This window comes from Anabrus simplex, chromosome 1 (genome assembly GCF_040414725.1).
Source record: "Anabrus simplex isolate iqAnaSimp1 chromosome 1, ASM4041472v1, whole genome shotgun sequence".
NCBI classification, from domain to species: Eukaryota; Metazoa; Arthropoda; class Insecta; order Orthoptera; family Tettigoniidae; genus Anabrus; species Anabrus simplex.
This window is the reverse complement of record NC_090265.1, coordinates 320,312,031-320,329,109: the sequence shown is the minus strand read 5'-3', so window position 1 is coordinate 320,329,109 and position 17,079 is coordinate 320,312,031. Positions and strand designations below refer to the sequence as shown.

Here is a 17,079-nt window from a genome sequence, read left to right as displayed (position 1 = left end):
TTGGCAAGATGGGGCTATATAGATCAAGAAAAAATCCAATGTGACTGCGGAGAAGACCAGACAGTCCAACATATGCTCCAGTGTCGTCTATGTCCAGCCTCCTGCACAGAAGATGAACTATATCAAGCATCAAAAAATGCTTTGGAAGTGGCCAAGTTTTGGGCAAATGTAATATAGTAATTATAACTGTGTACAACATGTATGTTTCTGATACGAGAATAATAATAATAATAAAAAAATAACTTGTCCTGACTGACTGACTGACTGACTGACTGACTGACTGACTGACTGACTGACTGACTGACTGACTGATTCATCATCGCCGAGCCAAAACTACTGGACATAAAGAAATGAAATTGTGGGGATATATTCATATTAAGACGTAGGTGCTCGCTAAGAGAGGATTTTTGGATATTCCTTCGCTAAGGGGGTGAAAACGGGGGTGAAATTTTAAAATGAGTTGCTCTATATCTCAAAACTTTAAAAGTTTACAGATGTAAAAATTGGTATTTAGAATCTTCTTTAAAAATAAGGAAACACGTATTTTTTTGTTTTCAGAAAATCCCAATAAGAGGGGTGGGTGAAAAGGGTGAAAATGGGGAAAAATGGGTTGAATGCCTTTAATCAGGATACCGGTACCTATATCTCAGAAACTGAAGATATTACAGACCTGAAAATTGGTACTTTTGATCTCTTTTAAAAATAAAGAAACACGTAATTTTTTGTTTTTGGAAAATCCAATTAATGGGAGGCTGAAAAGGGGGTGAATTTTTAAAATGAGTGAATCTATATCTCCAAACTTTTAAAGTTTGCAGATGTAAAAATTAGTATTTAGAATCTTCATTAAAAATAAAGGGACATGTATTTTTTTGTTTTCGGAAAATCGCAATAGGAGGAGTGAAAATGGGCTAAAAAGTGGTTGAATGCCTTTAATGTGGCTACTTATATATCAGAAACTGAAGATATTACAGACCTGAAAATTGGTGTTTGGGATCTCCGTTAAAAATAAAAAAACACGTATTTTTTTGTTTCTGGAAAATCCAATTTAGGGGGGGGGGGGTGAAAAAGCAGTAATGTTTTAAAATGAGTGTATCTATCTCAAAATTTTTAAAGGTTATATATGTGAAAATTGGTATTTAGAATCTCCTTTAAAAATAAATAAACACACGTATTTTTTCGTTTTTGGAAAATCCAAATATTGGGGGGGTAAAAAGGGGGGAGGGTAAACGTTTTAAAATGAGTGTGTATACATCTTAAAACTTTAAAATTTACAGATGTAAAAATTGGTAGTTAGAATCTCCTCTAAAAATAAAGGAACACGTATTTTTTGTTTCCTGTAAATCCCAATAGGAGGGGTGTAAAAGGGTGAAAAATGGGTTGAATGCCTTTAATGAGGATACATATATCTCAGAAAGGAAAGATATTACAGAACTGAAAATTTGTATATGGGATCTCCTTTAAAAATAAAGAAACGCGTATTTTTTAGTTTTGGAAAATCCAATTAATGGCGGTTAAACAGGAGTGACAAATTGGGTGAATTTTTGAAAGACTATATCTACAGAATATCTTGGAAATGTAAAATGTTACAGACGTAAAAAGTGGGTGTTTGTAATCTCCTGTAAATCTAAAGAAACATAGGTGATTTGTGTTTGGAAACTCCACTTAAGGGGAACTCAAAAGGGGTGAAATTTTAAAATGAGAATTTTTACAGTTTATCTCAAAAAACCTAACATGTTACAGAAGTGAAAAATTATATTTTTTATCTCTATTAAACATAAAGAAACGTGTATTTTTAGTTTTCGGAAATACCACTTGGGTGGAGGGGGGGGGGTAAAAGTGACTGAAAATGGTGTTGAATTCTTTTAATTAGGCTACTGATATCTCAAAAATGAAGATGTTACAGACGTGAAATTTGATATTTGCAATCTGCTTTAAAAATAAAGAAACACGTATTCTCGGAAAATCCAATGAAGGGGGGAGGGGTGAAAGAATTGAAAAATTAATTGACTTAATTGAATGAGAATACATACATCTAATAAAAACTAAAGTTGTTACAGACGTGAAAATTCGTATTTGGATCTCCTTTAAAAACAAAGAAAAACGCGTTTTGGGGGGAAACCATCTCGGAGGGCGGGAGTGTAAAGGAGTTTAATTCCTTTCATGAGGACACATAAATCAAAAACTGAAGAAGTTAGAGTCGTGATAATTGGTATTTAGAAGATCCTTTACTATTAAAGAAACAAGTATTTTTTGCGGGAAAATTCACTTAGGGAGGGGGGGGGGGGAGTAGTGTGAAATGAAGTGAAAAAAGTAAATTATTTTTATGGGGATACTTATATCTCAAAACTGAAGGTAATAGACGTGAACATTGGTGTTTGAAATCTTCTTTAAACATAAGAAACAAGCCTTCTTTTAATTTTTTTTTTGGGGGGGGGGGGTGGCGGTAAATAAACTTAACGGCGGTGGGGTGTAGAAGGAGGTGAGACCAATTGATTTTACTGTTCTTAATGTACTTATAAGGATCCTCGGCAGCGCGCCGGCCTCTCACAGCTGGGTTCCGTGGTTCAAATCCCGGTCACTCCATGTGACATTCGTGCTGGACAAAACGGAGGCGGGACAGGTTTTTCTCCGGATACTCCGGTTTTCCTGTCATCATCCATTCCAGCAACACATAATAATAATAATAATAATAATAATAATAATAATAATAATAATAATAATAATAATAATAATAATAATGTTCCGGACCGTCGTCAAATGTGCGGACCGCGCTGGAAACGGCTCCTGGACGGGTAATGACTAAGAATGCAGTCCGGCCGCGGGTTCAGTGCCTTCTAGGCACCCAATATGACACCACGCCGGATCTCCTGAAGGATTTTATCCATATTAAAAATGATTATAGGAAAAGATGGCGAAGTTTTACGGACCCAACTGACCGGGAGGAATACCTGAGCCTAGCCCGGGAAGTATGAAATCGATTGCTGGAAAAGAAGATTGAAAAATGGTTGGAAACATGCCGTAATCTAATAGAAAACGAGTCAGATCGGGAATTTTGGTGGGTTCTCGCAGAAAACGAGTCAGACCGCGAATTTCGGCGGATTATATATCTAAAACAATAAGCATTCAATTATAAATTTCAGTATAATACCGTAGCGAAGCACGGGTATCTTGCTAGTATTCTTATAAAGGTATGAGCAATGAAGGGGGTAGCAGCACCCTCAGGGTTCCAAATTCGGTCTAATCATATCTCTGGTTTACTTAACATTACGTTCTAGATACAAATCAGAGAATGCCGTAATTGTACCATGACTAACTAAGGAAGTTCAACCACCTTTACTTGACCGGATGGGTTGTTTTGCAGACCATGGAATTAGGTAAATGGTATTCTCCAAAGCACTATCCATTAAGAATCGTAAAAATAAATAGCGCCCGCTATAGGCAAAGTGAGGAGAAAATACCGAATATGATAAAATATACACATTTCATACTTGTCGTGCTGAAAATGTTAGTCTTCAGCCCAGGGGCAGGTTCGATCCACAAATTACACTATAACGGTTATGCGGTTATAGGGAAATCACAAAAACATAACGCGACGCCAAAATGTGATACATTGGGCAAGATGAGGAGTGAGACAGTTTGTCACAGCTTTCCTCATTGAGCTAAACAGTGCTATTACAGCACAACTGACCCTACGGAAAACATTTTATAACACTCACGCGCAAAAGTCGTGATTCGAATAACATTATTCAGTAGCAAACATACTTCAGTAGCTTTCATACTGTCACAGCCATAAATGAGACTGATACTTCAGCGGAAGCTAAATTTTGTTCTGGGCTGTGTCAAGAGACCGATAAAAAAAAATTAGAAAATGTTGCATCCAGCAAGAAATAGCAACTGGCGGACTTTCTGATTAGCTGACTATAATCATGACCTTGTTGATCCGTTTTGGAATGTAAACTAATCATTTGTGATTTTTATACAGTTGGTGTTCAACAATTGTCTTAGAATATAAACGTTTCTTGTTCCAAAACCAATGCGGGAGTAATTACCATTAAAAGGAAATCTGATTCCTCCAAATAGTAAACAAGAGCACACAAACAGGTTTCAAAACCTCTTAACTATTATTTATTTATTTATTTATTTATTTATTTATTTATTTATTTATTTATTTACTTGCTTGAAGCTAAACGTCGTACTGTCACGTAAGTATAAGTCTTCTGTGACGCTGGAATGGTGAAGGAGTAGGGAGATAGCGGCTGTGGCCGTAGTTAAGGTACAGCCCTGACATTTAATTCGTGTGAAAGTGGGAAACTATACAGAACACTGTATTCAGGGCTGTCGATAGTGGGAATCTAATTTCGAATCCATCTATACAATGCAAGCTAGCAGCTATACGACGCGTACTGCGAAGCTAACCCGCTCGATGCAGATAAGTGACAGTAAATAGTATTTACTCTTGTTCATTCACTGAGATTCTCTGGGTGTTGTAATTTAAATGATGGTGTTGTTAACTTTGTTTTTAAGCGACTTCTTACGGTATATTTATATATTTACCTGTAGCTCCACGAATATTACGACTCAGACTCTTTAAGACATGGATATTGCCAATAAAAATCTAATTAGCCTATAGAATATATTCATCAGTACAAAAGGTCTTATCCTCCGTGAAAAGTCCTTATGAACCGAAGGTACAGACAGTAGCCAGTGAAGTTCTTCTCCTCCCACCGAGCGAGTTGGCCGTGAGGTTACGGTCCAGTGGCTGTGCGCTTGCGTTCGGGAGATGGTGAGTTCGAATCCCACCGTCGGTGCTCTGAAGATGGTTTTCCGTGGATTCCCATTTTCACACAAACAAATGCTGGGGATGTACCTTAACACCACGGCCGCTACCTTCCCAATCCTAACACTTTCCCAGCCTTACGTCACTGAAAACCTTCTAAGTCTTAGTGCGACGTTGTGGTCTAAACCATTCGCAAAAAAATAATAAATAACTTCTTATCCCGGGCCTAAGTTCTGGAGATAGCACCTAAACAACCCGAGTACTTAGCCTATACAGTTAGTATTATTTCCAAGAGATAATCATCATGAGGGGGCTGCCGAACCGAGGCTCTAAAGGCACGCTCGGTTCGCCCGGAAGGACGTGTGTAGTTTTGTCTGGCATCTGGTATGTGAAACTGTACCCGTTCAAAATCGTTAATGAATGCAACCCATACATGTACAGGGTTTGTTCAACGAACGTACAGGTGCTCAGATAATAACAGCCTCTATACCCGCCAGAGGAAGTTCTAACATTGTCATTCGTAATCGACACGTTCTAAGTCCGTCCATTCCCTCTGGAAATTGTGTCTGCATGCCAAAACTGATGATATCGTGTAGTTTTCCTTGTCCTAAATTTACTGAATTGTTGCATCAGTACTAAGCTATTTCAGATTAGGAAATCATTCTCGAGAGATATGAGTTGAAATCCGTTGTTCCCGTAGAGAGCAAGCGTTGGATCTTAGGAGAGCACAGTGCTTATAAAGAGAAGATCCGAACTACCGAATTTCGGCCAGTTCGCGCACCTGAAAACATGACACTGTCAACACCGTTCGGCCGCGATGCGATACGGAACAGAACCGGTTTGCTATGCAGTAGCCGCGGTGCAAACAATTGAACATCGGTGGGCGGCCGAGTGGCTGAGTAATTACGTGCTATCTGATCTTCTAGCTGTGCGTACCGACGGTTCTACAAACATCAGCTTCGTACTGACGAGTGCTAGCGTGACACAAAGATCGACTCTCTGCTATGCATAATAACCGGCGCCTACAGGATGAGAGCCAAATGTTGCGGCGTGGAAATATTTCTGTTACGGGCAATTAAACACCTCCTTGAACTCCGTCCTGGACTTGAAAGAGATCACAGGCGGCCATCATATCTTGTTCTGTGCTCCATTCAGAACCGTTCAACCGTTATGTAACACTAATTTCATGCCGTTTAAAGCCATCTCCAGTATCCCATAGTACTCCTAAAGCTACTCTTCCTCCCAGCATGTCATTTATTTTACATAGATGTCTACTTCAGGAGTACAGCCTACTCACAACTGACGATCATACTGATACTACATTTATGTAAACTGTCGGATTCTGCTACTTTTTTAACACTCAGATTACAGGTATAATTAAAGTAAGAGATCTATAAGCTCTTAAAAGGTGGAAGAAAGTGTCTTGTGTGTGACCAGGAACATTAGAACATTAGAGAAAAACGAAGAAACTGTAACTGATGCTTTTGAGTTGCAGAACCAGCTCTCGTGATTGCAATAATAATAATAATATATACTTACCACCTCTGCAACAAATTATTTATTTACTTAAATGATAAGTAATTAATCATTCTTCTTCTTCCATTCATACTAACAACCACACAAGCAGGTTGTATATTTAATAGGTAATCCTGGCAAGACCACTTAAAAGAATGTAAACCGAGCTCGATAGTTGCAGTCGGTTAAGTGCGGCCAGTATCCAGTATTCGGGAGATAGTAGGTTCGAACCCCACTGTCGGCAGCCCTGAAAATGGTGTTTCCGTGGTTTCCCATTTTCACACCAGGCAAATGCTGGGGCTGTACCTTAATTAAGGCCACGGCCGCTTCCTTCCCACTCCTAGCCCTTCCCTGTCCCATCGTCGCCATAAGACCTATCTGAGTCGGTGCGACGTAAAGCAACTAGCAAAAGAATGTAAAGAGGTGCAACTCCTAATAATAACTGGAAGAGAATTTAATATCCTTTCATCAGACTATGGTGGGATCAAAATTAACAGGAAAATCATAAACAACATCAGATATGCAGATGATACCGCTGTCATAGCTGATGACATGCCTGCCCTTCAGTGCATGATAAACTCCTTAGTTCAGCACAGTGAAGAGTTTGAATTATATGTTAACCCCTCAAAAACGAAACTGATGGTGTTCTCTAAGAAGACAATTCGGACAAATCTCACAATAAAAGATAAAATACCGGGCGAGTTGGCCGTGCGCGTAGAGGCGCGCGACTGTGAGCTTGCATCCGGGAGATAGTAGGTTCGAATCCCACTATCGGCAGCCCTGAAGATGGTTTTCCGTGGTTTCCCATTTTCACAACAGGCAAATGCTGGGGCTGTACCTTAATTAAGGCCACGGCCGCTTCCTTCCAACTCCTAGGCCTTTCCCATCCCATCGTCGCCACAAGACCTATCTGTGTCGGTGCGACGTAAAGCCCCTAGCAAAAAAAAAAAAAAAGATAAAATAGTTGAGCAAGTGTCTTCCCTCAAATATCTGGGTACCATCTTGGATGACCAATGTAACTCCAAACGGGAGATAATATCTAGAATTGAGCAGGCCAGGAAACAATTCATTACCATGAAGAAATTCTTTGTGAGGTCAGATCTCAGTCTTCAACTACGAATTCACATGATCCGCTGCTATATATTTTCTGTTCTCCTATATGGATGTGAAAGCTGGACTCTGGATCCAATCATAGAAAAACGTACTGATGCCTTAGAAATGTTCCTGTATCGTCGTCTCTTGCGGACATCCTGGGTAATGAAAATCTCAAATGCCGAGGTCCTTCGTCGGATGAAAAAACGAAAAGAACTACTGCTCACCATAAAACAGAGGAAAACGCAATACCTAGGACATATCATGAGAGGTGAGAGGTATCAGTTATTACAGCTTATTATCGAAGGGAAGATACAGGGGAAGAGATCTGTTGGGAGAAGAAGAAATTCATGGCTGAAAGACCTTCGAAGATGGCACTGCTGTACTTCAGAAATGGCATTCCATTCTGCGCTGTCAAGATCAGAGCTAGTTACGTGGATCGCCAACCTCCGCTCGGAGACGGCGTGTTAAGAAGAAGAAGAGTCTTGAAAGGACGGTTATATGTTGATGAATGATGCAAAGGTATTGCAAGCGTAGAAGTCGATCGTGTTTTACTTTTATGAGAGGAGGAGAGGAAACTAAACTTTGAGGATGGATACCGGGGTTTATATTCGTTCAATAATCGAAATATGAGAGTAGTAATATCAAGATATCACAGTTTGTCGAGTTTTAACCAGGAGAGTATTTTGTAGTAGGGGAAGACGGGTGTTGAAAATGTAATTGAAAATATAAACATAATTCTGAAGTTCATTGCCTTCTGTAGCTTCAGTGTCCATGGTGACATCGATCATCACAACATTACAGTAATTAAGTAATAGAAAAATGAGTATATGAATAAGAATAATTTTCATTCTGTGTGGTAGAAGTGATTGGCGAATTTTCCTATAAACGCTTGATATGTGCTCATTCCAGTCGAATGTGTCCCTCAGGAGAATCACAAGATATTTACGGATTTTGAAATGGTACAGCTACACCGCAAAGCAAATGTAAAGGTAGGGATCTCACGTCTAGGTCATTTAGCTGCCTTTGTTTCCGTATTATGATAACTTGTGTCTTAGGATTAATCAACAAACAGTTCCCACTAGCATAGCAGCTAATTGCATTTAAAAGTGAATTCATCTTATGAATTTCAAATTCAATACCAACAACCTTGGAGTGGCTATAGATTTGTAGATCATCTGCATACATATATTTTAGTTACAGTTGCTCAACTGATAGGAGATGCCAGTGACATATAGAGAAAACAGAATAGGTCCAAACACGGATCCCTGTGGAACACATGTTTGTTTAGTCTTCGAGTCCGTCGTCATACTGTTTAAAACAAGACGTTGTCGCCGACTGGTAAGGTATGAGGCAAAGAGCTAAACAGCAAAAGGACTCATATTAAATCTTCGAAGTTTCGCTAACAATATTTACAGTGTCAAACGCACTACTGAATAAAGTAAAATTAGCACTTTCCGATCGTCCACAGCTATGATTCGCGTTAGCCATTGGGAAGCCTCCTGTGAACCATGTAAACTGGAAGTAGGCTAATCCTTGAAGAGATTAATGTTCAATAAATTTCCAATTTCTTTGAAATAATTTAAGAAAATGCTACGAAAACAACAGATAGCGGATGTGCCACCTGGGCGACTGCTCTAAATGCAGATTAGTAGTGACTGACTGACTGATTGATTGATTGATTGATTGATTGATTGAACTTCCTTCTTATAGAATACCTATCTTCATTAGCTTTGCTACACCTTGATTCGAGTTAATTTATTATTCTATCATTCTAAGAGAAAACAGCCGAAGTGGCATACTTGAAATGATCCACCTGTTTCAATTTTGACCCAACAGCCAACACAGTTGCGATTAAGACATCCATAATTCAACTACAGTATTTAATACTGGTATTTTAAACATTTCAGTCCTACGCTGGTTTAGACAACTAAATAATAATTCGACTCACATACGTGAATAGTCATAACATCCCTAAAGTTCGCGTTTACAGGCAAACATCACGAACAGGACAGCCGTCTCGTGTTACAGCTCCCGTACGTGGGACTAAGAGCAACATAATTGCAATATTTTCTTCTATTACCAGCTGGAGGATAAGGAAGAGTCTGCCAAATAAAAAGGTTCACATATTTTAAGGCAACCTTTTCGTACAGTATAAAACATACATTTGCCTTTAGGCCCATTCTCGAAACATGAACGCCAAGAAATTCCATTAAATATTTATTTGCTTCGCTTTTTAGCCGTACAAAATTTGTAAGTTTCCATTTGATATGGTACACATAAATCATATGCTTAAAGTTCCCAGCGCAAATCGCTTCCAATCTGCAGCCCACCTGTGGCGAGCTAGTCAAGAAGGAAGAATATGGTGATGTTAGAGTTTACTGAAAATGAAAACCTACAACCTGTTTTCCAGTCAATGACCGGGTCAGGGATGGAATGAATGAAGCCCCCGAGGCCTGTCGCACTCCTCTGGGGCAATGATTAATGACTGACAGATGAAATGATATTGGAGGCTGTTGCTGGAATGAAAGATGACAGGGAAAACCGGAGTAACCGGAGAAAAACCTGTCCCACCTCCGCTTTGTCGAGCACAAATCTCACATGGAGTGACCGGTATTTGAACTACGGTATCCAGCGGTGAGAGGCCAGCGCGCTGCCGCCTGAGCCACGGAGGCTCTATGTTAGAGCTTACTAAGTGCACGAAATACTAAGAGCTACTTCACGCTACACCACCGATAGCGACAGTTGAAATTGGACGCACAGCATCGTACGCAGTAGGTATCACAGCTTCTGCAGAATCTTTGGATAATGGACATAAACACAACGTAGCCTACCAAATGTCACATCATCACAAAAATGAAGAACAATAGTGACGAAGGGTTGTATTTTTCTATCAGAATACATTTTTAAAATTCGCAATCCAAGCTATTGTATATATTTTACGCATTTATCAACCTTCCAACGTCTCCACGCCACAAACAATCGTGCTGATTATGCAATCGATTTTTTGTGGATATTACTTCTTTCTTTCTTAATCTGTTTACCCTCCAGGGTTGGTTTTTCCCTTGGTCTCAGCGAGGGATCCCACCTCTACCGCCTCAAGGGCAGTGTCCTGGAGCTTCAGACTCTGGGTCGGGGGATACAACTGGGGAGGATTACCAGTACCTCTCCCAGGCGGCTTCACCTGCTATGCTGAAGAGGGGCCCTGCGGGGGGATGGGAAGATTGGAAGAGATAGACAAGAAAGAGGGAAGGAAGCTGCCGTGGCCTTAAGTTAGGTACCATCCCGGCATTTGCCTGGAGGAGAAGTGGAAAACCACGGAAAACCACTTCCAGGATGGCTGAGGTGGGAATCGAACTAACCTCTACTCAGTTGACCTCCCGAGGCTGAGTGAACCCCGTTCAATTTCAAAAACTAAAATAATTTGGACATTTTAAAACATAGATATTTAAACTTTTAACATTGGAAGACAACACATTTCAGTTTTCTAACAGTGATATTAACACGTATGTGAAATATTTATGACTATGCAGAATACGAATTAAATTTTTCAAAATTAATTGCAGAAGGTGGAAATTAATAATTAATTAACATTTTACCATAAAGACATATGTGCCAACAAAGTAAATCACAAGACATATACATGGTTATATCATGAATCATTAAACATTCTATATAGCTTCAAATCTGAGGCGAGCACGACATTTTCAGTAAGACCTTACATATTGCCTCAATTTAGATTGGCAGTTTTAGCAGTACTACAGCATTTTAGCTTGGCAGAGAACATTTTTGAACGTACATTTTTGTACATTTTCTTCACATTATTTCTTAAAATGCTCTCGCGGGCCGCTATTCAGAAACTCTTGATCTAGATGTAACTAATGTCGGTTTCAGATGTAAAATGAACGACTACTACCAATGCTGAAAGTTTGTTCTAGACGAGTATCTCTGTTGTGGTAAAAAGAATATCTATATACTGAATGCTTCATCGACTTCCGGTTATTCTCTGCATACCTTAGCCAATATTATCAGTTAATGATATTTAAATTCATGGTTAGCATATACAGTACTAGTAACCGTATCATCTATTGTTGATGCTATGTCATCAGAAAATCTCTTCTTGAATGCCCATTCAAAATCATAATTCTGCCATCCAATTACAACTGTAGATGGCATCAATACGAACTCCCACAGCGCATACACTGCTAATACGAGGACTCTCGAAACAAAAGCCCTTGAGACACAAACATCCCGTCGTTTAACAGAAGTGGGCGGATCAGTAAGTAGAGGAATATTGCTCAGCGTGGGCAGCGCGATACCAATTTATGGGAATCAAAGAGTGTCTTTGTATAAAACTGTACAGTATTATACGGCGTAACTGGAACGTGCCTTGGAGCGGTCATGAAAATGCCTCTCATTGACCGGTAATGTAGCACAAAAACTGTTTTTATCCAAAATGTACTACAAAAATGTTTATCGGAGAGTTAGGAGCAATCAAGTTCCGAAAGATCTTATTCGATCCACCATAAGTTTAACGAAATTAGTTTCAATTTCATGATCTATAAGTACGTTGAGGCGTTGTGGTCACTTTATTTTAAGCGGAGCTATTTCCACTACCATCCCGTAAATTGGGTAACCGTAATGTGGAGATATGATTAGGCACGAATTCGGAGATTTGAACTCAGCGAGTTATACATTTGATTCAGTAAACAATAAAGGAAAATAATTGGAAAATTCGTATACATACCGTAATAGAGAGGATGCGCGCAACGGAAAGGAATATACAGGACAGAAAGATCGTCATATACAACATTAAATATTGACACTTACAGGGTGCCCAATAAAGTCAGTATCGAGATGAAACTATCATAGCTTGCAACACTTCAGAGAACTGGTGAAATATCAGAACTATTTGCATAAAACCGAGCGCGTTGTTCGACAGGACTAGGAAACCAAAGCAGAACGATTTAGACCTCACAATATCCCTCACATCATATCAAAGAAATTCTGGTATAGTATCAAATTTTATGTCTAAAAGTATGGGAATTCATACTCTCATAAGCAATATGTAAACTTCTCGTTGACGATTGTACAATGAATTTGTGCAAGGAACTCAACAGGCAGTGATATGTGAATGTTTCTTGTAAGCAACCATTGCAGTTTTTTTGTTTTGTTAATGTTCGAAAGTCTTAAGAAATTTCACAAGAAAATTCAGAGAAGTCTTCAGTACGAACTGTAGTCTTGTTTGATGTCCACCGCCACAGGTGTGTCATTAGTCCGTAACATGTTTTTCAGATAACCAGTCATCAAGAAGTAAATTTCCGGTGAAAGACGGACAGAAACACATTTCTTGTGACGTACAGTGTGCTCACATAGGGGTCAGCTCACCTGCTTGTTCCAGAAAATCTAAGTGGGAATAACATGCTTCCTCGAATTAAAAAACTACCCATCAATAATGACACTACCTTGCAGACATTTTTTTTGCTAGTGGCTTTACGTAGCACCGATACAGGAAGGTATTATGGCGACGATTGGATAGAAAAGGGCTAGGAGTGGGAAGGAAGCGGCCGTGGGCTTAATTAAGGTAAAGCCCCAGCATTTGCCTGGTGTGAAAATGGGAAACCACAGAAAACCATCTTCAGGGCTGTCGGCAGTGGGATTCGAACCCACTATCTCCCAGATGCAAGCTCACAGCTGCGCACCCCTAACCGCACGGCCAACTCGCCCGGTATCTTGCAGACTTATAGCTGACAATGTATGAAGGGTACTTACAACACATTCAAATATTAACTTCTTTTTCGACTGGGATTACAGGGAGAAGTTTATAAGGTTATTAAAAACGAATTGATGAATTCGCAAACCTTTGATCTGATAGAGTTCATTGGTTGCTGAGACGCTCGGCGATGACGTAACTGCTACAATTTACGCTCGAGAGGGGCTGCAGTTTCAGTTCTGAAGTGGGAATAAGATATTGAATATCATGCTTTAAATTCGGGAGACGTACCATAAATGTATTTGTGGCACGAAAACTGAATTGTATGGCATTCAATAATGTGTTCTCTCAATATTTCCTGAGTGAAGTTTTTCTTGATTCATATTTTGACAAAGAAATAAACTGTCTCCTTTCGAGTAGAGTGCCGGGAGTGCTGGCTTCTGAGCTCAAGCTGATTAGTTCAAATACGGTTTAGTCCGGTGGTATTTGATTATGCTCAAATATGCCAGCCTCGTGTCGGTAGATTTACTGGCACGTGAAAGAACTCCTGCAAGGCAATATGACGGTACCCCGTAGAAAACCGTAAAAGTAGTTAGTGAGATGTAAAAACAATCAATAATAGTAAGTATTCAGAAGAAAGTTTGAACGATCTAAAATAAACGACTGTTATGAGTATTGTGTATTTTCTTTGTACGAGGGTCGATCACATATAAACGGGATTTTTATTGCTGGACATCAACAGTTGGTAGGACTGGCCCCGCGCTTCTGCTATGCTTAGGCGGTACCGTCAGGAATGGTGAGAGCGTGCTGTTAGATACTTCCCGCCGTTTCGTCAGTAACGCTCACGATGTCGGAGCAAAAGATGCACCCCTCCTCTGCGCAACGCATAATTATAAAATTTCTTACTCGTGAAGGAGTTACAGCGGCGGAAATTTCCCAGAGACTGACTGCACAGTTCGGTGATCAAACACTGTCAAGGACGCGTCTGTTTACCTGGAACAAAAAGTTCAAGGACCGAGCTCGATAGCTACAGTCGCTTAAGTGCGGCCAGTATCCAGTAATCGGGAGATAGTGGGTTCGAGCCCTACTGTCGGCAGCCCTGAAGATGGTATTCCGTGGTTTCCCATTTTCACACCAGGCAAATGCCGGGGCTGTACCTTAATTAAGGCCACGGCCGCTTCGTTCCAATTCCTATCCCATCGTCGCCATAAGACCTATCTGTGTCGGTGCGACGTAAAGCAAAACAGAAAAGTTCAAGGAAGGACGAGAACGTGTGGAAAATCAGGAACACGACCGCCGTCCTCAGACCAGCATTACAGACGAAAACATTCGTACGGTTAAAGACAATACTGAGGTCGATGGGCAACAGTATCCGAAATTGCAAAACAAGTCGGAATCAGTTATGGGAGCTGTCAGGCAAAAATCACAAACGACCTACAGTTGCGTACAGTGTGTTCCAGATGGATCCCTCGCCTCTTGACCGAAAATATGAAGTTAAGACGTTTGGAGGTCTCCCAGAGGCTTACAGCAAGTTTTGCGAAAGAAGGTGATGCATTTTTGAGTAGGATCGTCACCTGCGACGAAACATGGGTACACCACTACACTCCCGAATCCAAACAAGCCAGTAAGAATTGGGAAGACAGCATCAGTGAAAGCCAAGACTCCACTGTCAGCTGGCAAGGTTCCTGCAACCGTTTTCTTCGATTGGCGAGGCATTTTGCTGATTGATTTTTTGCATGAGCGATGCACAATCAATGCTGCCTACTACTGCGAGCTGTTGAACAAGGCGAGGGTTGCGTATCATCGGAAAAGACAAGACCAACCGATTCGACAGGTCATCCTCCTCCACGACAATGCACGGCCCCATACTGCAGCTCTAACTGTCTCCAAGCTACAGGAAATGCACTGGACTGCACTTGATATTCCTCCTTACAGCCCGGGCTTATCGCCCTGCGATTTCCACTTGTTCGGACCGCTTACAGAAGCTTTAGGAGGGTAACGATTTGAAGGTGACGAGAGGGTCGAAGGCTTCGAGCGCAACTGGCTGGTGACATGATCCTGCTCTTTTTACGATGAGAGCATCAAAAAGCTGTCCATGCGCTGGGACAAATGCATTTCCAATGCAGGAAACTATGTGGTGTAATTGCCGTATTTTTCAATAAGTGAATTTAAATAAAAATAAAATCCCGTTTATATTTGATCCCCCTTCGTATTTATCGATCTTCCACATGCAAGTTTTGATATTATCTTCTATGAAGTTTATTAATTTTCCTTTTTGTACATGTACAAAACACTTCTTTTTCTTCTTCATGGGATTTTCCCAATTACCTGGGGTCGGCACTTTGTATGAATTTAGCCTGTGTGGAATGATGTACTCACTATTCCGTGTTTTTTTTTTTTTTTTTTTTTTGCTAGTTCCTTTACGTCGCACCGACACAGATAGGTCTTATGGCGACGATGGGACAAGGAAGGGATAGGAGTTGGAAGGAAGCGGCCGTGGCCTTAATTAAGGTACAGTCCCGGCATTTGCCTGGTGTGAAAATGGAAAACCACGGAAAACCATTTTCAGGGCTGCCGACAGTGGGGTTCGAAGCTACTATCTCCTGAATACTGGATACTGACCGCACTTAAGCGACTGCAGCTATCGAGCTCGGTATTCCGTGTTTTTGTGATGGTTTGTAGTGTGATGAGCTTTATGTAAATGTGTATTAAGAAGAACACAAACAACAAGCCCCTGAGCTAATCATAGCCTCTTAAACGAAGATTCTTTTTGTAACGTGAATTCCAAAGAAGGTGGGAGGCGGGGAGGGGGGTTGTCGAACCCACTATATAAATTTATTTTAAGGAAATAAATTAAAATTGTATTAATGTTCCTAGTATGCAATAAGTTCAGCTATTTTGAAATAGTGAAATCTATATAATGGGAGTAATACAGGCATATATTTTACATTTCGCAACATGGTGCTCTAAATCGTCTGTTTCAAAGCAACTGAAACATTTTACAGGTATTTCTGAGTGTGCATTACAAACATGTCTGTTACACTTTGCACAATATTGCTTTGGCTGGCTCAAATCTTTGAACTTGTTCTTTCTGGTTTTACCAAACAACTGACTGTAGGAGTGAAATATACAAACAATATAGATACTTAGAAAACAATGTGATTGTTGAAAAGAAAGCATTGTTGACCGAGTCATGTTTATCAGAGGATAACGTTTTCCTTTGATTGTTGTAAATGTGAGAAACATAAAGAACAGTACTATAAAAGAATATGCCATGGACTCCGAAGAGGGAGATTGACAAACCATACCATTTAAAGACAACACAATTGGCTTTACGTCGATCCTACACAGATAGGACATATGTGGACAATGGGGTAGGAAAGGGCTTGGCGTGGGAAGGAAGTGGCCGTGGCCTTAATTAAGGTACAATCCCTGCACTTGCTTGAAGTGAAAATGGGGAAACAACGGAAAACCATCTTCAGGGCTACCCACTGTCTCCCGAATGCAAGCTGATAGCTACGTGACTCAAAACCGTGCAGCCAGTTGCTCGGTGAATCTAAATCAGGGCCTCTCAAGCACCCAAAATCTCACGCGTGCAAACTGAGGCGCAGAGTTCCTGTGCACAGTGCATCGGTCCCACTCGGCTCGGCTCGGATCAACGCTTCGTCTCTGGGCTACTCGGCTAAGCTCGGCTCAACTCGCCTCAATTCGGCTCGGATTTGGAGCGCAACGGAGCAAGTGAGGGAGAGGGAGACAGGCGGAGCGACCGAGATAGGCGTGGGGAAAGAGAAAGACAACGCTATTGCTCCAAATCGAGCAGTGGGGGTCTGCACTCTGGTCAACCAAGTGAAGTCGTCTTTTGCACTGTGCACATGAAAATTATAAATCTATGGTCAAGGGACAGTTCGCCGCTGTTCGGGCAAAATGTCATATCTCACAGTGCTCTAACTATCCATTATTCAGACTGGTCACGCCTCCCAGC

The 17,079-nt window shown here is 40.6% G+C and overlaps 1 protein-coding gene across 1 annotated transcript in view; it reads right to left on the bottom strand.

The window, feature by feature from the left end:
- LOC136865478 (Krueppel-like factor 12) overlaps positions 1 to 17,079 on the bottom strand; it is a 525,451-nt gene that overhangs the window by 29,491 nt on the left and 478,881 nt on the right. The window lies entirely within an intron of this gene.